Raw genomic sequence first — 22,547 nt, 5'->3', positions numbered from 1 at the left:
TTGTACGTAGTCGTATTTTGTTCTTCGATGAATCGGACATCTCTTCTTTTAAAAACTGTTCGGGTTCCTTGTTCCCATAATCGGTATGCCTTGGCTTCATCTGAGTATCCTACCAAAATGTATTCTTTTCCCTTTGGTTCAAATTTGTTTCTTTTTCGTCCTTTCTCTAGAGCAATAACTCGGCTTCCAAATTTTCTCATAAAACCTATATATGGTTTCTTTCCTGTCCAGATTTCATACGGTGAAGCATCTTTGTTTGCTTTTGTTGGACATCTATTTCTTATATACGCTGCCGTGTTGATAGCTTCTGCCCACAACGAGATAGATAAGTTTGCTTGTATGAGCATGCATCGTGCCATTTCTACTAGAGTGCGATTCAATCTTTCTGATACTCCATTTTGTTGGGGTGTATACTCCACAGTCAGCTCTCGTGCGATTCCTTCGTCTCTTAGAAAATTGTTAAATTCCTTTGAACAATACTCTGTACCATTGTCCGTCCTTAACTTTTTTATCTTTTGATTTGTTTGTTTTTCTACACGGGCTTTATATTCTTTGAATGCGTCTAACTCTTCTGACCGTTTCTTTAATGTTTTGATATAGACATAACGACTTTTGTCATCTATAAAAGTGATAAAATATTTTGCTCCGCCCAAAGATGCTGTGCTGAATGGACCACAAATATCACTATGTATTAGTCCTAGTATATCTTTCTCTCTTCTGGTAGATGACTCGTAAGGCAACTGGTGTATTTTTCCTTTTTGGCAAATTTCACACACCGGATTTGAAGTGTTTAATTTATCGTTTATACCGATGACCATTTGTTTGTTTTTCAGCTTACGTACGTCGTTGAAATTCAAGTGTCCTAATCTGTGATGCCATTTAATTAGCGGATTATAATGTTCTACGTGTAGCATAGCATTTTGAGTTGCGCTTTCTTCCACTACGTATAACCCGTTTTCCTCCTTTGCAGTCATCGCAACAGTTCCATCTCGACGTCGGACTTTGGCACCAAGGCTGTCAAAAATGATTTTATATCCTTTTTTGGTTATCTGCGAAACAGAATAGATTATTTTTGAAACTAGGCACTAATACTGCTTGACTCAATTTTATGTCGTTTTTATGTTTGTTGAAAACGTTTACTTTCATTTCAATTTGACCTTTTCCAATCGAGTTCACACTTTCATCGGTGACTGTATAAATTTCAGTGTGATAATCTTCAATATTTGTGAACTTATTCTCTTGATTACTCATATGCATGGTTGCACCACTGTCTAAATACCAAACGTTTGCTTTCTTTGAATGTGATTTAAATGCGATTGCAGTCATCGCATCACTTCGTTTTTGTGTTACATTTTCATTTTTAAAACGACATTCTTTCGCACGATGTCCGTACTTCTTGCACACATTGCAATTTCCATTAAATTTGAATTGTTTTTCTTTAAATTTTGTGTTTTTGTATTTCTTTTTAGTCACCAAAGCGTTATTTTGATCTTGGTCTGCTGCATCGCAAGTTTCTCCTCTTCTTGCTTCCTCTTCTATAAGTTTTATTTTTAAGCTTTCGAGATTAGGAAGTTGATCGCATGACTCAATGGCTATTGCGAAATTCTCGTATTCAGCTGGTAACGAGCTCAGCAACATTATGGATACTAATTCATCAGGAATTTTTAATCCTACCTCTTCTAGTTGTTCGACTTTGTATTGGAAATCATTGACGTATTGTGTCATTGTCTGATGTGTTTCTTTCTTCATCCTGTGTAATTGTTTGTATAATGCAGCTCTTCGTACAGGACCTCTGGATTCGTGTACCTTTTTTAAATTCTCCCATGCTTCAAGCGATGTTTGAGCTCTTTTAACGTGATTTAGTTGACTTTCCTCTACACTCAATAAAATCAAAGCCAATGCTTTTTCATCTTTCTTTGTCCAGTCTACTGCATTTTGTTCGGTTTTCAATTCTGTTCCATTTGTATAAGCCCATAATTCATTATATATCAATAAACTTCTTACTTGGATCTTCCAGGATTCATAATTTTTCTCTCCAAGCTTCTGAATTTGGTTAGGATTCAACGTCGCCATTCTTTCAGGATTTATTTTATCTTAATAATTTTCGTTTACGCAGTTGAATCGTCCTGGGCCCATAACCTGACGGGATTTTTTATAGAATAATGTACTTTGTAATTAAGAACGATAATATATTTGCTTCTATTTTCTATCAAGAGCACGTGGCTACAAAACTACGCAACTAACTATATCTCACTTACTCTCTGTGTAGAGTCCCTAAAGAAAAACGCGCGCCATCTCTTACATATAGTGTCGTCACGTGAAGCATCGAAGGCGCATTGATACATAGACGGGAAAACGTCATTACATATATCTAACAATCGGGTAATTTTTAATTAGTCTGATAATACAAGTTTTATAATTATATATTTAACTAAATTTATGCGATTTATATCGTGTTTGATATTATTTTAATCGCAACATTCTCATTATTCTATTAAAATTACTTTCAAATGAATAAAAAATGCATTTTATTTTCTGACATACAGGGTTTAGCAAAAGTGTGGAAACCCCTTAATATTTCGAAAAATACGCATTTAAAAAAAAAATGTTTCATACAAAAGTTATAGGGTTTTATGTGGCGCATTACACAGCAACATATTATGACCTCGAATAGCGTTGTCAAGGTTATGTGAAGGTCACCTCCAACTTTTTAAATGGGACACCCTATATGCTTTTGCATATTTTTGTAGCTTATCTCGAGAGCTTTTCAAAACACTATAATTAAGTTAGTTTTCATTAAGTACTTTCCGAGTTATGAGGCTTGAAATCATTTCTTAATTTTACATAAACCATAAAATATCTTGTAAAATATTTATTTTTCGATTATCTTACCTTAATACTTTTATGTACAAAATAATGAGAGTAATCAATTGGTGTAAAGAAAACATACAGTTGTTTTTAAGAAAAAATATGGAATTGTTAATTGCAAATTACATATTTTTTCTTAAAAACAACTATGTTTTTTCTTTACACCAATTGATTCCTCTCATTATTTTGTATATAAAAGTATTAAGGTAAGATAATCGAAAAATGAATATTTTACTAGATATTTTATGGTTTATGTAAAATTAAGAAATGATTTCAAGCCTCATAACTCGGAAAGTACTTAATGAAAACTAACTTAATTATAGTGTTTTGGAAAGCTCTCGAGATAAGCTACAAGAATATGCAAAAGCATATAGGGTGTCCCATTTTTTAAATGCGTATTTTTCGAAATATTAAGGGGTTTCCACACTTTTGTTAAACCCTGTATATTCGTGAATATTATAAATAAAGTCTCATGTAAGAGACTTCGCAATGTTCGACATCGGGAACTTTTTCGTTTTTTATTTATAATAATTTACGACTTTAAATTTCCATAAAATAAAAAGTAAAACTTTTATATTTTATTTGATCTTTTTTGATAAAAAGGGATTAATGAAATTTTTGCGTTTAAAATGACATCGAACACAATATAATTCGGATAACTTTTACTTATTGTTATATAAGTAAAAGAATGTATCTAATTGAAAATTATTTTAATAAAATGTTGGGTTGTTTAATGTGATTTTAGTCATAAAAACCATATTAATTTTAAAATTATGTTCAGTAAGATAAATTAAGTAATGTAAGTAATTAAGTAATGTATGTAATTAAGTAATTAAGTAATGTAATTGTAGTTTCTAATACATTTTCAATGTTATCAATTGTGATGTTCACATGACATCTTCTGGTACATTTAAATATGTGAAAAAAATAAATAAATTATTTTAATATGTATAATAAATTAAGATAATTTGTTTGATAATGTGTTTCACTGCACAATATATAGATCATTTAATATTAATTATATCGACCATATTTAGACCAGGAGACGTCATGTGAACACCACAATTGATAACATTGAAAATGTATTAGAAACTAAAATTTTTACATTACTTAATTTACCTTACTGAATATAATTTTAGAATTAATATGATTTTTACGACTAAAATCACATTAAACAACCCAACATTTTATTCGAATAATTTTTAATTAGATACATTCTTTTACTTATATAACAATAAGTAAAAGTTATCCGAATTATATTGTGTTCGATGTCATTTTAAACGCAAAAATTTCATTAAACCCTTTTTATCGAAAAAGATCAAATAAAATATAAAAGTTTTAGTTTTTATTTTATGGCAATTTAAAGTCGTAAATTATTATATTATAAATTATTATGAATTATTATAAATAACGAAAAAGTTTCCGATGTCGAACATTGCAAAGTCTCTTACATGAGACTTTATTTATAATATTCACGAATATATGTCAGAAAATAAAATGCATTTTTTATTCATTTGAAAATAATTTTAATAGAATAATGAGAATGTTACAATTAAAATAATATCAAACACGATATAAGTGGCATAAATTTAGTTAAATATATAATTATGAAACTTGTATTATCAGTCTAATTAAAAATTACCCGATTTACGCCGTGTTTGATATCATTTTAATCGCAAAAATCTTATTAATTCATTAAAATTATTTTCAAACCGATGAAATTAAAAATAAAAGTTTCAATTTTTATTTTATAAGATGTTTACATTTTCATGAATTCGGAATGGATAGAGGAAGCGAAGAAACCGATTGTAAGAGACTTCGGAACTCTTTGATGATAGGTCATCTCGCTCGCTCTTTACTCATGGTCTTGCTTTCTCCGTCACACTTGACAATCGTGATAGACAGCTCGAAAAGATAAGCGGACCCAAGAATCGAGAGCGAGCGAGACAATAATAGGAGCGAGCGAGACAGTACTAGATGCGAGCGAGAGGAAAATAATAGTGTGAAAGAAAGATCCGATTCTCGAGTTCGAGTCCTCGTTGTTCGTGCTATTTCTATCTCATTCGCTCTTATTGTTATTTTGCTCGTTCTTATTACCTTCTCGCTTCTTCACGTAACTCTCGCATCACTTTTGTACATACATACGTCCATACATACACACACCCACACCAACACCCACACACATCCACACACACACACACACACACACACACACACACACACACAAAATATGTAATTGTTAATTTGCAATTAACAATTACATATTTTTTCTTCGAAACAACTATGTGTTTTCTTTATACCAATTGATTCCTCTCATTATTTTGTACATAAAAGTATTAAGGTAAGATAATCGAAAAATGAATATTTTACAAGATATTTTACGGTTTATGTAAAATTAAGAAATGATTTCAAGCCTTATAACTCAAAAAGTACTTGAGGGAAAAATATTTTATTATAGTGTTTTGGAAAGTCCTCGAGATAAGCTACAAGAATATGTAATAAAAAATGGAGGGTTCCATTTAAGAAATTGACGGTGACCATCACGTGACCTTCAAATGACTCTCCAAGGTCAAATCATTGCCACCATCTTATGGCCCCCTTCAAGCTACACAACTTTTGTCTGAAACATTTCTTTCTAAAGTGCATAGTTTATGAAATATTCGACCGTATCGAGACTTTTGGGACACCCTGTATATATTGTGTATATGTATAACTTACACAGAATATTTTCTATGGAACACGTTGTAACGCTGTTTTTCCGCAGCTTGTTACGCGTACGATTGTTACGCCACTGCGTGACAGCGAGTATCTATGACGCGAAATTCGAGAAAGAAAACGCAAGAGTGTAATGCTTTAGTGTGCGCGTACATGTATACTGACGTATACTATTACACGCAAGATGAAAGAGAAGGATGGTAGGAGATTGACTCTCCTTGTCACACAAACCGATTACAGCGCCATCTATCGCGACATCGGGCAACTAATCTACGGGTCTGTTTTACTCTTTTGCCTCGATCTCACATAAACACATATGCACAAAAATTTTCTGCACAGAAATTTTTTTTACTACGCTTCTAAACGCATTTCTGACTGTTCACTTATATTCCTTCAGGAAATTCCGAGCTGAGTGTGCTCTTATTTTGTACGTACAAACTACAAAACTTTTATATTCAGCTAATATTGTAACGAGTTGATGTCAGAAGCCGATAAGAAAACTGTAATTTTCTATTTTTTCTTTATTTTAAACATAAAATGGTTCACTCTCATATTTCTTGCTATGTGTAATTTAATTGTGAAAAAGTATTTATTATTCTGTGCAACTAATAAAAAGTTTTCTGTGCACAAAATTTAGCGGTAACAGGAAGGTCCGGCATCCTCTTAATATGTCATATATTTTCCAATTCGAGTTGTCTTTAGGAGAGAGTTGTGACGCAACAATCTTTTTTATTTTTACTGGATCTTTTTTATCTTTGCTGGAAAAGTGGGATAAGCACATTTTGTTTCATCATCGTTTAACCAATGTGAAGGCACTATTGCCATCATGAAATTCTAAGATAGTATAGGCTTTCAACGTAGTCATATTTTCGCTTAGGTAGAGTCATGTAAATATAGAATCAACAAAAAAAATAATATTTTACAGAAATATACAAACAAAATTGCAAATATTAATTATAATATATATATATATATATATTGTGACGTGACACTTGGCGGTCCGTCACAAGGATCGCGAGATCCGACCGAGAATGAATTTGGGCCCTCGTTCTCCCCTAATTTAGGGAGAGAGCGGCTATTGGAGGCGAGATTATACTCGCCTCCCGTGCGTACAAATTTATTTGTTAGCGTTAAGATTAGGCTTAAGAGCGGGCACGATAGGAAACGCTGACGGGATCTCATCCGGTGGCTCAAAATTGAGGAAGAAGTACAGGATACAAGGAAACGGGCGAGCGGAGGCGCCGACTAAAAGGAACACGCCAAGCTAAGTATTATTATTTAATTACGTCAATAATAAAGTCCACTTAAGACTACCGCTGCCGCCCCTGTAAACATTCACATGCCCAGCAGGTATGGGGAACAATTGAGGGGAAGGCCAACCAGCGGACGAAAACTGACACTGAGACCCCGAGTCGGAGTCATCTCGGCCGGAACAGCGCTAAAGAAGAACATTCTAAATAACGGCGAGTGGCTGCCGAAAGTATCCCTCCTGACGGGCCTCGACGAGAGGAATTATGGAAAATAAAAGAGGAAACGGGGTGCGACAAGCACATGTACAGCCCTGAAGGCCGCAGGATTAAATGGGCCACACGACGATCCTGAGGGTGGCGGAAGCGCCACAGGTGCCCTAGTTACGCATTAATTTGCTAGCGTGATTCCGACGGGCCTTCCGCTCGCCACTGTTCGGCGGACCGGCGAAGGGAAACGACGGCCCAAAATTATCGATCCGACACGTGGATGCCGAGAGCACGGAGAACCGCAAGGAGTCACCGGTGAGACAAGCGTCGACCCCATCTGGCCGTCTTTGTTAAATAATTCAGGTAGAATTAGCTCGAACAATGTCGGTGCCGTATAGCTGCCGTCATTAAATTTATTGTGAAATTCCTTTTCTGCGTTCTCGATATTTGCGTCTTAGAGTACGACGGCCGGCCGAAAGACTTTGTTCGAGCGTTCGTAAAATTAAGTGCCCTCTCTCCCAGTTGCGCGCCGACAGTCACTGTAAATGTTTATTTGTACAATTATTACTGTTAGCTGTAAAACTTTGTCTGTTAAAAGTACTGTAACCGAGCTCACGCACAAAGGCGATTGCGATACTCGATAACCGGCAACTACGTCGCGGCGTCGGCTCGCATATTTCCGAGGCTCAAATCGTTTGATACTTTATTGTTATTTATAATTTTTCATGTCTAGATTCAACCGTCTATGTTAGATACGTTAGTAGTCGCTCAATTCTTTCGTTAAAGCAGTAGATCTGAATAATCGACTCGCATCTATAATCGATTCTGTTAACTGTGCGTGTGGCGAGTAGATCTACTATTGTAATTAACTATTTTATTTGCGACAGACGGACGTCATTAAAGGAGCCAAAACCGCGGTGTTCATTATTAAAAATTATTTGGGAATTCGTAGCTGCCGAAACTCTAACAAGTTTCGTTTAGCGCGGAATTCCGGGACTTTTCTTTTACGCTTTCTTCCTGCCGCGTGACACGTGATACTGCGGTGATCGCGCTCGAATGCCGGCCCGTCGCTGCCGGCTAATAATCTGATAATCAATATTATAAAATCGTTCTACATCTACGCGAGTCTGTCCGCCGTTGAAATTTATTCATATGTTAAATATATTAATTCTTGTTACTAAAATATTATGTTTTATTTGCAGCCACCTTGTATTCTCGATCCTTCCTTGTGAATTATTAAAACGGACCGCCCCTCTACCAATTTCGAGACGGGGCTAGCCGAGCGTCCGTCGCGGTTTTTCTGAGAGCTTTGCATTTTTTTTGTGTGTACTGCCGATACGTTAAATTTTATTAGAGTGGTGCGGATTCCCGCACCTGGCGCCCATATATTTTACTTTGGAGAAGAAACACTTTTCTTTTATATTAGAAGATCGCGCCGAAGGTGTGCCGTGGGCCATTATCACCGGTCATTTAATGTCATTAGCCCTTAATAAATTAACGGTCACAATATATATCTATATATTCTTCGAACCGTACCTATATTAAAATGCATGCACATATACTTATACTCTACATTCATTATATATATATATATATATATATATATATATATATATATATTTTAATGATGACATTCTAATGCTTGGTCCACAATCTTGCTTTAAGTGACAAAGTCGTAAGAAATCGTATTATGATTGGCCGCATTCAGCAGACTCAACCGCTAAGTAGCAATCGAACATGATTGGTTTCTACTTTCAGACCCGACCAATCAGCATCGAATTACATTGGAAAATCTAGTAATGTTGCTCAAATGTTAAGTCTGCTGAATGCGGCCATTGATTAATTTCTTACGACTCCATCACTTCACGAAAGATTGTGGACCAACAGTAATCCACGTTATAACTATTACATTAGTTTTTATACGTATGTATTAAGGGATATACGACAAACTGTTCACCATATGGAATTTTCCAAGTTTTTGCTGCAACATAATTTATATTCCATGCACTTGAAGTTTGATTTTCATAATTTTTCTTTACAATATTTATTTGTAAAAGTGAAGACTTCATAGGTACGTCATATAAATCTTGTACGTTTAATAATTTTTTCCCAATTACAAATATCATGTTATCTTTACATTGAATAATATTTTCCACTTCTATATACTCTCCATTTTCTAACATGCAGTAATTATGGATAAACTTCCGAAAACCGATTACCTCTGATTTGAATGAAATTTTGTAAAAAGCTTCCTTTTAGCTTAAAATACAAGCCTGTAAAAGGAATTTTGGCAACTCCTACAAAAAAGTCATTTTTTTAAAGAAAAAATGAAAAATATAATAATAAGGGAAATATATACAGGGTTTCGCAAAAGTGTGGAAACCCCTTAATATTTCGAAAAATACGCATTTAAAAAAAAAATGTTTCATACAAAAGTTATAGGGTTTTATGTGGCGCATTACACAGCAACATTATTATGACCTCGAATAGCGTTGTCAAGGTTATGTGAAGGTCACCTCCAACTTTTTAAATGGGACACCCTATATGCTTTTGCATATTCTTGTAGCTTATCTCGAGAGCTTTCCAAAACACTATAATTAAGTTAGTTTTCATTAAGTACTTTCCGAGTTATGAGGCTTGAAATCATTTCTTCTTAATTTTACATAATTAACTCTCATTATTTTGTACATAAAAGTATTAAGGTAAGATAATCGAAAAATGAATATTTTACATGATATTTTATGGTTTATGTAAAATTAAGAAATGATTTTAAGCCTCATAACTCGGAAAGTACTTAATGAAAACTAACTTAATTATAGTGTTTTGGAAAGCTCTCGAGATAAGCTACAAGAATATGTAAAAGCATATAGGGTGTCCCATTTAAAAAGTTGGAGGTGACCTTCACATAACCTTGACAACGCTATTCGAGGTCATAATAATGTTACTGTGTAATGCGCCACATAAAACCCTATAACTTTTGTATGAAACATTTTTTTTTAAAATGCGTATTTTTCGAAATATTAAGGGGTTTCCACACTTTTGCTAAACCCTGTATAATAAGTAAAATATATATAATAACAAATGTAAACAAGGTCGCGCAACAAGCCAAATACACACACACACACGGGGGGGTGCAAGGGGGGGCCTTCGGCCCCCCCTCCCGCACCCGCCCCGTCCCCCACGCTTCGCGTGGAAAGTTACAAACCCATGTGGAACCTCGCTTTTAAAAAAATGACTTTTTTTGTAGCAGTCGCCAAAATTCCTTTTACAGGCTTTTTAATTTTAAGCTAAAAGGAAGCTTTCTACAAAATTTCATTCAAATAGGAGGTTTTCGGAAGTACACCCGTAATTATTCCTTTTATTATTGCAGCGGATCATATATAATGAGTTGCGCAACATTTTGTATTGACTTTAATATTGTCGATTTGATATAGAGAGAGACCATCAACATGTTTATTTTCTAAATATAATTCAGAGCTTCTTATTCTTTCAAAATTTTCATTCACACTTTCAATTTCGCTAAATCTTCTCGAAAGTTGTTGTAGCGGTTTGTCTCCTTTTCTCAATAGTATTTTAATTGTCGACATGTAATTTTCAAACCTGAAGCTACTAAAGTTATCTAATATTCCAAATTTTCTTACGTCTGCGACAAGATGTAGTAGATTATGTATATTATGAGATACATGTACTTTACCATATAGTTTTGCAAAAGAACGAACAAAGTGTTCTAACAGATTTTCAGCATAAGTTAAATAATAATCTTTCTTACAAAAAGCTTCATTAAGTAATATTGAAATAGCAACATTAAAAAATTTTTATACATGTCTCTGTCTAATATATCTTTTAAAACGACTGGTCCTAAATATAAAAGAAAAGTTCTAAATTCTGTAGCTTTCCATTGTTTATAATCTTCTAAAGATCTAGGTCTTCTATTAAATTCTGATGGTACTGTTGATCTTATATTTTTAAGCAATCGAGACACTCGTTTGCAGAAAATTTTGGCTACTCTTCTTGGAAATATATGTTTTAACCATAAACTTATTAATTTTCGCATCACCCCTAGACACACTAAATGCATATAATTAAGTGGCACACAAGAAACTAATCCGAAATTGTCAATTTCTTTTAATATGCATTCCCCTTGCTGGTATTCTTCTATATATTTATTATCTGCCATTTCTGTATCAGTTCAAAGGGATATTTTTATTTATTCCTGGAAAACATATACGTCCATCCCACTCACCTCTTATGGGACATTTTGTACAACTAAAGTATCCTGTATGATTTTTTACTGAAAGAATAAATGATTTTGCGGGTGCATCGCAAATCAATGCACTTAAATTTATTTTGATTGTTATTTCATTGTCAATGAATCCTGCTATTACTAATGGTTTTAAATCAGATACAAATCTTTTTAAGAACTCATTGGGATCTTTTGGTTTTGTATACCCATAATACAGTCCTGCAACATATACTTTACGATTACGACACAGATTTTCCGATGCAAGAATAGGCCAAAAACAAGCATTTGAGGAGCGAGATATAGACATGCCATCAATATTTATTAGTAAATCTAGTCTGACAGTATTTATACCATTTTTTCTTATGTTAGTTATCATTTTTTTTATAATACTTTTAATATTGAAATGACAATATTCACTATCGCCCATTTCAATAACATCTCGTCACTATTTCTAGGAGTTTGCAAAAGGGTTCTGGGATCTTTTGGAAATGTAGTATTCGTATAAGTATTTAAAATTTCCAGAAGTGGTGTCAGAGCAGAATGCGTGATTCCATATTTTATTGCCCATGTAGTCACAGATTTTTTAAAATTTTTATCCGCGTTTTTATTCAAAGATTCATTATTGATATCAGAATCAAAGTTATTGTCATCGTCTGTATTTATTGTTTCTAGACTCGGGCAATAATACATCACATTTAATGGAATTCGATTGCAATACGTTATCACCTAAGTTGTCTTGATTTGATGATATGTATATGACTAACATTATCAATAATTTCTTCATTATATTTCATATTTATTGAACTAGCACTATTGCAAGGCGAGGTTTGTCGTACCTGTAATAACCTTTTACTAAAAGAATACGATTCGGCCTCTGATCTAGCCAAACGCCTAAGATGACCCTTAGAATATATTTTATATTTGTGTATTCTATTCATAATAAATAATTTTTTCGCTATTATAATTTTTTCGCAAAACAAAGAATGGTGACCTAACCTCTTAATATTATACAGGGTGTTCGGAAATTCAATAGACAAATTTTCAGAGATTGTCGGGGGCACCATAAGAATCATTTTTTGCAAATGAACTTGGGGTCGGAAACGTGTCATTACATCGCGACGGCATACGGAGTGTTCGAAAGAGTCGGGACCTCGAAATATCACAAAAAATAGAAGTTTTACAAAAAAATTGTTTCAAACAAAAGTTATAGGGTGTAAAATGGTCTATTTACTGGCGCCATATGTTTGACCTTAGATGGCGTCGCCAAGGTCACGACAAGGCCACCTTGAATTTTTGAAATGGAACTCTCCACTTTTTATTGCATATTCAAGGTGGCCTTGTCGTGACCTTGGCGACGCCATCCAAGGTCAAACACATGGCACCAGTAAATAGACCTTTTTACACCCTACAACTTTTGTTTGAAACAATTTTTTGTAAAACCTATTTTTTGTGATATTACGAGGTCCCGAATTTTTCGAACACTCCGTATGCCGTAGCGATGTAATGACACGTTTCCGACCCCAGGTTCATTTGCAAAAAATGATTCTTATGGTGCCCCCGACAATCTCTGAAAATTTGACAAATGAATTTCCGAACACCCTGTATATCTTAATATAATATAAATCTATATAATTAATATTAAATATTAAATTAAATAAAATTATTTGTAGATTACCTGATTTTTTGTATTAAAATGCAGATAATTACCTGGTTTTCTTTAAGATTAATACAGCCGCTTTAAGATTAATACAGTCGCTCTGTGTGACAGTACTGGTACTGATGCACTTAGGCCCGGTTGCACCAACATTATTTTAGCTTTAAGCGAAACTTAAATATATGTCTGTCTTTATTCATTTAGAAAGAAAGATAAAGATAGACATATATTTAAGTCTCGCTTAAAGCTAAAATAACGTTGGTGCAACCAGGCCTTAATGCCACGCCGGGAAAGTCGGAACGTTGATTATTGTGGCGCGCAATTTGAACAACGTCAAAGCTAATAGAAAGAAAATAAATGTTTTTAATTGAAAATAAATAAGAAATTATAAATACATCTGACGACACAAAATATTGACAAATTGTCAAGCATGAATAATACAGACAAATAAATTTATTAATTTTATAATATATATTATATAATATATATTTTTTATAATATATATTATAATTGAATTATAATTGAATATTTCTTTCATATTGTTTGCGATCTTTATTTTGTATGAGTAATATGCTCCAATAATTATGTAATATATTTTAAGAATTTTTTCTACGCAATACGTTCAGCGTTTCTGGTTCTGTTGCCTTTACTTTTGATTTGCGATTTTTATCATAAGAACCTCTTGATACTAATCTATTATTTTGTTAATTTTTACGCCGGCATAATATGCGTCACTACAGATTGGGTTTTTTTCAATTCATACAATATCTTTTTGGCAACGATGCTAAACTTAAACTAAAAAACTGGTCTCGCACACAAGTGAACATTGTTAACACAAAATAAAAAATTACTTTTTTAAACCAGTGTATAAAATTAAACATTCTTCCTCCACATTTACAATTACAGAACAGGTTCAATATCTCCTTTATTAATAATAAATCTATTCTTATGTTTGATAAAATTCAACGATTAACAGCGATGAAAATTTTAAAGTTAGAAATAGCTGATGCGCACAGATATCTGAGATTTCTACGATACAACAATTTCACATTGACACGTTCATTATACAATTGCATACCTCTACATATTTTAAATAATTTCTTTTACAAACAGAGGATTTTTTTGTACCACCTCGGTAACAAGCTCAAACATAAAAGAATTAATAAAATTAATTGGTTTTCAACAACCAACCAAAGATCCATCCAACAACCATCGTCCATTGAATATTTTTGTGCTGCACCCCCACGTTTAAGCTCTGATAAACAAAGATACTCCCTCAGATCAATGAAGAACAATCATAAGGGTTCGTTTAAGCCATCAACAACTCCGTCTTCGTTGTTCTCTCTCTCGCCTATTCCTCATGCTTCCAACTATAATGATTTTCATGTTAACATACATCCGAATATTTTTAACAATGTGTTTCCAGATAAACAATTAAAAACGATCAAGGAAAAGTGGATCATTAACTTATCCTCTGTAGATATCCTTACAGAAATTTAGTATCTTTTGCAACTTGGAGAAAAATTCAGTCTTCCTACAGAACAGTTCAAGAAACACGATTTCATTAACTTCATTAAACAATTAGAGAACAATTTGTCAAAATTACATCCAAACACAGCAAATGACAAGAATTTTTTCGGTTCATGAATTATCAAAATTACTTAATTCACCTCCCCAAATCACTCCTGTTGAAAGTCAAATTTTAAGATGGTATAAATCTACAGTTAAATTTTTCAAGGATAATCCAGATATAATAATCACGCGAGCAGATAAGAGCAATTCTACGGTCATTTTGGACAAAGAAACCTATCTTTCTAAGATGCAAAATATGCTCCCTGATTCACAGACATATGAAGTGGTTAATAAGGATTCAGTGAAGAAGATTACTCGAGATCTTATGAGCCTGTTATCGAGATGGAAAAAGAAAAATTACATATCGGAAATTACTTCGAGATCATTGTCATTGAGCGATGGCATGCTTCCCAGAGCTTACGGGCTTCCAAAGATCTATAAACCTAATTGCCTACTAAGAATTATTATTTCATGTATTGATAGTCCTTTACATGCCTTTGCAACGTATCTACATAACATTTTATATAAAAACCTTCCAAGACCAGCTAGTCATATTGCTAATAGTTACAAGTTAGTCGAGAAGCTAGGCAATGTACACATAGATGATCAGACTAAATTATTCTCTCTCGATGTTGTATCTCTTTTTACTAACGTTCCGCTGGATTTAGTTGTTGGATGTATTGCAAAGAAATGGCATTTACTAAAGAATAAAATTAAAATTCCCTATTCCGAGTTTATAATAGGATTAAGGCTAATTATGAATTCCACCTATTTTAAGTTTAATGGCAAGGTTTATAAACAGATCTTTGGCACTCCGATGGGTTCCCCCCTCTCACCTATCCTGGCAGACCTGGTCATGGAAAAACTTGAAGAAACAACACTTTTTCGTTTACCTTTTCATATTCCATTATATGTTAGATACGTCGATGATATTGCCATAGCAGCCCCTTCCTGTCTCATTCCTGATATTCTAAATATGTTCAACTCCTTCCACACAAGATTGCAGTTCACAATAGAAGTCCTAGAAATAAATTCCTTGAATTTTTTGGATATCACAATTATTGTCAATGGTGAACACTTGGAGTTTAATTGGTTTAGAAAACCTACATTTTCAGGTAGATTTTTGAATTTTTATTCGGGCCATCCATTAACTCACAAAAAGGGAGTAATCATAGGATTAGTAGATAAAATATTTAAACTTTCACATCCACAGCTTCATGTAAGTTTTCCTCACTCCATTTGCAGCAATCGGATTTTTTATTATAATTTCTGGGCATCTTTAATATGGAAATATAACTAGAAATAGGGAAAAAATAGGAAGTTATTAAAAGAGGAAAAAGGCTTTGATTGATATTTTAATAGGATAAGATTGTAATAGGATAAATTTGATTTTAATAGGATAAATTTTCCAATTTAGAGCAAATATATATAGAAAAACATAATCTATTTATAGAAAAACATAAAACAATGAATATTTCAGTTGGTCCGTTTTACCCCACCTTCATCGGTTCTTCTTACCCCACGTAATAACTATAAGGTTATATTACTTTAATTTATTAATAAAATTTCTATTTAAATGTAACTTATCATGAAATATTATCTTCAGATAGCCAGGAAAAAGAAACTTATAATGAAATTACAAATTCTTTGCTTTTATAGAGTTAGCAATTCAAAATATAACACGACAAAATTAGATAACAGATCGTGTATGACAAAATTTGGCGTTTATTGATAAATAATTCACGATAAACTGTTGGTATGACAACGCAACTTTTGAACAGTGAAAAATCCTCAAGTAGGAAGTTAATTTTATGATTATCCGACAGATAACGGGATTATTTAATAAAAATCTAGCAACTGGTCCATTTTGCCCCGCGGACCGTTTTACCCCACCTTCCCCTATACCACGTACGATTTACTTTGGCTTCGAGGCATATTATTTCTGCTTTGTGTTATACGCAATAAATTCTTGAGATTGCGTGGTTCATAACCGTTTTACAGCGAAGGACATTGGCAAGGTGAGCTTCCTATTTTTGCGTCGGCCCGTTGCTCGCTTTTTGTTATTACATTATTGATTCTGTAATTTCATTTGACTTTTGTATGTTTTCTATGCATTTCTTTCAATTTCAAAACTGTGTTATAAAGTGGAGTGAAATATGATGAATTTCTTTCCCTTTTCTTATTACTTTGACTTTTGTGTGATGACTATAATTTCAAGTATTCAAGTAAATCAGTCATATGTATGTATGGTTTTGACATTGAAAAGGACCTGGAGTAAGGTCAAAACGTCTGTCGACAGAATTTCTTTCATATTGTTTGCGATCTTTATTTTGTATGAATAATATGCTCCAATAATTATGTAATATACTTTAAGAATTTTTTCTACGCAATACGTTCAGCGTTTCTGGTTCTGTTGCCTTTATTTTTGATTTGCGATTTATATTATAATTGTCAGTATTTTTATAATTTAATTTAATTTAATTTTTTAATAAATAAATAATTTTGAAAAAACATGCATATTAAATTCAATTATTAATATTAAGCGAAATTTCATAGTTTTGCAATATTTTCAGCATACGCAATGAAAAGTAAGATGATTGTGCGTGATATAGTCCGAAAGACTATAACTTTCTTTTATTTTATACAATTAAAATGCGATGGAATGTTCGCGAACCGCGTAAAACCGTTACCTCAGCGAATCACGCGCGAGTTCGCCGGAAACGCGAAAATGCCAACGGAGGGATTCGACTTTGAACCTCCTTCGCTTGCACTTGGACTTGACCGCCACGAAAATCTTCCATGACCATATATGGTCATGTCGCTAGGCGATCCCCTCCAAAATACCCCTAAAAATGAGGTGTTAAAAACTGTCCACCGCGGGTCCGCGGCGGACAGTCGTTAATTAAAAATCAATCAACAAAGAGTGCGAATCTGGGGCCAACCGTTATTCTGCGCATCAAACGCTGAAGAAGTTTGTTAACATTCGAAATCTAAGAACGAGGCGATTTAAGGAAAGACGACATTGAGGAGAGAAGGCTTAAAAGAAACCGATTAGAATAAAATAAGTGAATATATTTGTAAAAAGGACAATAATTATAATAATAAAAAATTGAAAGTTAAACGGTCCTGAGGCCTTGATTAGTTATTCCGGCAACATCCCACATCTCGTGCCGCACACGGCCCAACATGCGTAAGGTTACTGAAATATTGAAATAAGGTTCCATTAATCTTTCGACAATATTATAATATAAGATTATATTGTAAGATTAATGGTATATACTGTAGACGATAAGAGTAAAACGATATAAGACGCGCGTGATTTGGCGATGCGCGGATCGATTGCGCGGAGAATAATCTCCTTGCGCGACGGTTCGATTTAAACAGTCGTTCGGGATCAGTTGTTACAATAACACATATATATATATACGCGAGTCTCCTTGACAGAATACAGATTTAGTGTATATCCCTATTATATAGGCCATCCGTATTAAAGCCTTTTATACCTGATATCGAGTTATTCTAATTTTTATATTTTTCCTGACACGCCGTTCCTGATTGAGGGAGTTATTAATTTGAATATAATAATCTCCCACAATACCAATAACTTGATCATTGTAATGTGTAAGATTGTAACCTTTCTATAATCTTCCCAGCAAACACGATTATATAATGGTTATATTGTTATAATAAAACGAAATGTAACACGCAATATTACACAAATGTTTTATGTTATATACACGTTAAGAGTAATTTCCTACTCACATAAATTACAGTCATATAACATTAATACAACATGTATGTAACATGTTATATGATCTTAAAAAAAATTATATAATGCTTATATAACATGTATGAAAATTAAGAAAAGCTTATATAAAGATATAATATGAATAATAGTTTTACAAACGTAAATACTATATCAAATTCTTTAATTAAATCCAAGCAAAACTGAATAAAATTTAGTTTTGCTTGGAATTAATTAAAGAATTTGATATAAAATATTCGCGTTTGTAACAAGTATACGACAAATAAAATCTCTATCACAAATCTTGTTACAAGGTGTATAAAAATAACATTTGTTTTTCATATAAGATTGTTTTTCATATAAGATTTTTTTATTAATAATCGACCAGTATATATGAATATAAACTATGTATAATACTGTGTAGTGTATAAAATATGTAATATATAATATATACTATATGTATATTGAATATAAAATACGTTTATATACTATATTTACATTTTTTTTACTGCAATACTTTTGAACAGATTTAAAAATAAAATCAAAATTTATAATCTCTTTACGAACTTAATGACTTGTTTTAACAAAAATAAAATTTATAATATTTATAATAACAAAAAAATAAAATTTATTTCTTTGGTTAAATATGATTTCTTTGATTTTGAAAATAATAAATTAGTTATTTTCTTTATTAATTTCTTCCCTTTCTGTTCCTTTTTCCTTCCTTTGCTTTCTCTGTTTGGCGAAACGTAGCCATTCCACCACAATATTATCAAATTCAGTTTCCGTTAAAGTTGAGTGCTGTAAAGTAATATTTCCTGAAAAGAATAATATATGAAGTTAATAAATTAGTTAATAAAATTAAAGTATAAATTTGGAACAATATTGCAGTTATAAGAAAATTATATTAAATAATATTTTAAAACTACGCTTTTCTCAATTTATATTGTCTTATTTAAATCAATTCACGCGATTATTTATTAATGACATCGTAAGGTTATTCCAAATATAAAATACTAAAAAAATACTCACTTTAAAAGTAACAATCAATATTTTTATACGTAAATTAAACTTATGTGATGAATCAAAATGTGTTAGAGAAAATTATATGTTTATCACATTTTATATCATAATATTTAATATTTATTAAATTTAACTTAAACTTGTCTTGATATAGTATGTATTTTTATCTTATTTAGTCTATTAATCACCTTTCAGAGGAAAAGTTTAAAGTCAACAGATTTTAAGTTTAGTATAATATATGTTTACATATATTAAGATATTCATGCAGATTCTCTAAAATATAAAGAATATGATACTAAACAAAAATTTATTGATTTTAAACTTTTCTTCTAAAATTTCTTCTAAAATGTGATTAATATGCAGATTACATCAGACAAGTTTGTTATATTTAAAATATATTAAATATTACTATATAAAATGTAATAAATATATAATTTTCTCCAAATACATTTGATTCTTTAAATTTCATTTACGTATAAAAATATTAATTATTATTTTTAAACATATACACACATATACGAATTATAGAAACAGTTTAGAATAATGAGATGCAATATATATTAATGTAGGTTCACAATAATATAATAGTCAGTAGATAGATGAAGCAGTTTTTATCAAATTTAATTAAAATATCGAAAATTGAATGACCAAGTAAATTTATCAGTAAAATATAAAGTGATGCAATATAAATAAAACAACAAAAATAAATAATATAAAAAATTTAAATTGTAAACAAATAACAATAAATATCTAATAAAAAAATCATTTATATATAATCAAAGAAATATATAATTAAACAGGCCCATAGGAGTGGGCTTTTAAGAGTAGATCTATTTAATTGCATATATTTTTATTAGATGTAAATGTTTATTGCTATAGATAATCAGTCAATAAATATAGCTATTGCAGATATTTGTATTATTTACTTACATGTTCGCAAATCTGTCTTCAATAAAATTGTTCGTAAGCGACCAAATTAGCAACTAGCTATTACGCTGTCTAAAAGACGCTGTAACAAGATATTTAAAATATATTAATGATACCTACAGGCAATTATGGTTTATGATTTTAAATGTTTTATTATATAAATAGACATAGTAATAGTGTCTATCACTATGTCTATTTATATAATATACTAGAACAATACAAGCGCGTGCTACGCGCGCGCCATTTATTTTATGTACATAAATATAAACAAATACAAATCTCAGTTCCAAATTGCTTCAGAAAAAAAAATATATATAGGGGAGACCGGGAACAAAAGTAACATTTTTTGTATTACAGGTCAGCTATTAATTATCGACAGAGATATAATAAAAAAGATTATATATTAAAAAACTATTTATTATTCTATTATTATACTTATGTTTCAATCTCAAATGATAGATATTTAAAGAGCTACTATAGCTTTTCGCAAGTACGTTGATTGTTACTTTTATCCTGGGGTCTGGGACGAAAGTAACATAGTCTGGGGATAAAAGTACCAGTTCTTATTTTCGCGAAAATATAATAAATATGACTTTTTTTCAATTTAAGGCAACTTTTATTATAATCTTTTATTAAACAAGATAACTTTTATTATAATTTTTATTATAAACTTGTATTATATTAAAATAAAAAATAAAATAAATATTTATTTTTATCATCTTTGAAAAACTTAAAAGAAATAATCTTCGTTAAGCAAAATAATTATAAATAATATTATAAAATAATTATATTTAATATCACATCAGTTTTGTGCTTTTTTAAGTCTAAATAATAGTTTAATTCTAAGTAATAGTGTAATAATTGTATGATAACTACTAATACAAAAAAGATTGGTATCTATTCCGATTCACAATTATGGCATACGTAATAAGAATCGCCTTTGGTACAGTTATTATGGGACCAGTCCTTACACTCTAAGCATCGAAACATGTTACTTTCGTCCACAGAGTGTCGTGTTATTTTTGTCTTCGGACACATTTTTTAGAATAAAAGCATTATAACCCAAATATGATGCAAGACTTATCCAAATCATCTATAAATACTTAAGAATATATTTTAGAAGAATGCACCGGCAAATAATTATATCAATATATACACTTTAATTAGGCATAGATACAAAAAAACTAAAACAAGAAATATTTACGTGAATAATGCAAATACACTAATTTCACTCCTGCATGTGCAACTGGAGCGATCGTTCTACAACAATTAGCTGAAAAGGAAGAGCATTAGGGCGTATGTGTTTGACTGTATAGTACAAATTATTCAATATATTGTGTAGGTTAGTAGTAGGCTTATTACTTTCATGACACTATTACTTTTGTCCCCAGTCTCCCCTATATATTTATTCATATATTTTTAATTTTTAATATTATATATATATATATATTTTACACACACACATATATATTCATATAGTTTTAATTTTAAATATTATATATATATATATATATATATATATATATATATATATATGTGTGTGTGTATATATACACACACACACACACACACACACACACACACATATATATATATACATATAGGTATTCCTTTTCTTCATCTAGCAAAGATAAATTCGCGTTCCTTTTTTATGTATTTATAGAAATACAGAATTAGTAATCAAGGAAAACTTTATATTTGATCAATGATTAAATTATTGAAAATTATTATATTATATTGAATGTATTATATTATTTTATGTAGTTGTTTTTGTTATTACAATATACAATTTCCTTTTGTCAACATCTATGTCACAATATTTCTTATTATTTATATTAGTATACTGGGTGTGCTAGGATTCGCGAACATGGAATATATATAATATATATATACAGGGTGGCCCACGTAAAGTGTTACAAATTTGTATTTCGGAAACGAAGCAATTTAGAGAAAAATATTTCAGACAAAAGTTGTATGGTTTCAAGGGGGACATAAGATGATGTCATTAGTTTGACCTTGAAGAGTCACCTAAAGGTCACGTGCAGGTCACCTCCAACTTTTTAAATGGGACATCCTATATGCTTTTACATATTCTTGTAGCTTATCTCGAGAGCTTTCCAAAACACTATAATTAAGTTAGTTTTCATTAAGTACTTTCCGAGTTATGAGGCTTAAAATCATTTCTTAATTTTACATAAACCGTAAAATATCTTGTAAAATATTCATTTTTCGATTATCTTACCTTAATACTTTTATGTACAAAATAATGAGAAGAATCAATTGGTGTAAAGAAAACACATAATTGTTGTTTTTTTTTCTTTTTTATGTGTTTTCTTTATACCA

The 22,547-nt window shown here is 31.4% G+C and overlaps 1 pseudogene; it reads right to left on the bottom strand.

Annotated features, from left to right (window-relative positions):
- Positions 1-10,414: 10,414 nt before the first annotated feature.
- On the bottom strand, positions 10,415-11,973 carry LOC145976301 (uncharacterized; annotated as a pseudogene).
- Between the last annotated feature and the right edge of the window lie 10,574 nt (positions 11,974-22,547).

This window comes from Camponotus vicinus, unplaced genomic scaffold (genome assembly GCF_025532165.1).
Source record: "Camponotus vicinus isolate PSW18456_S1 unplaced genomic scaffold, iyCamVici1.0 SCAF_8, whole genome shotgun sequence".
In the NCBI taxonomy this organism is placed as follows: Eukaryota; Metazoa; Arthropoda; class Insecta; order Hymenoptera; family Formicidae; genus Camponotus; species Camponotus vicinus.
This window is presented reverse-complemented; position numbering and strand designations above follow the sequence as displayed.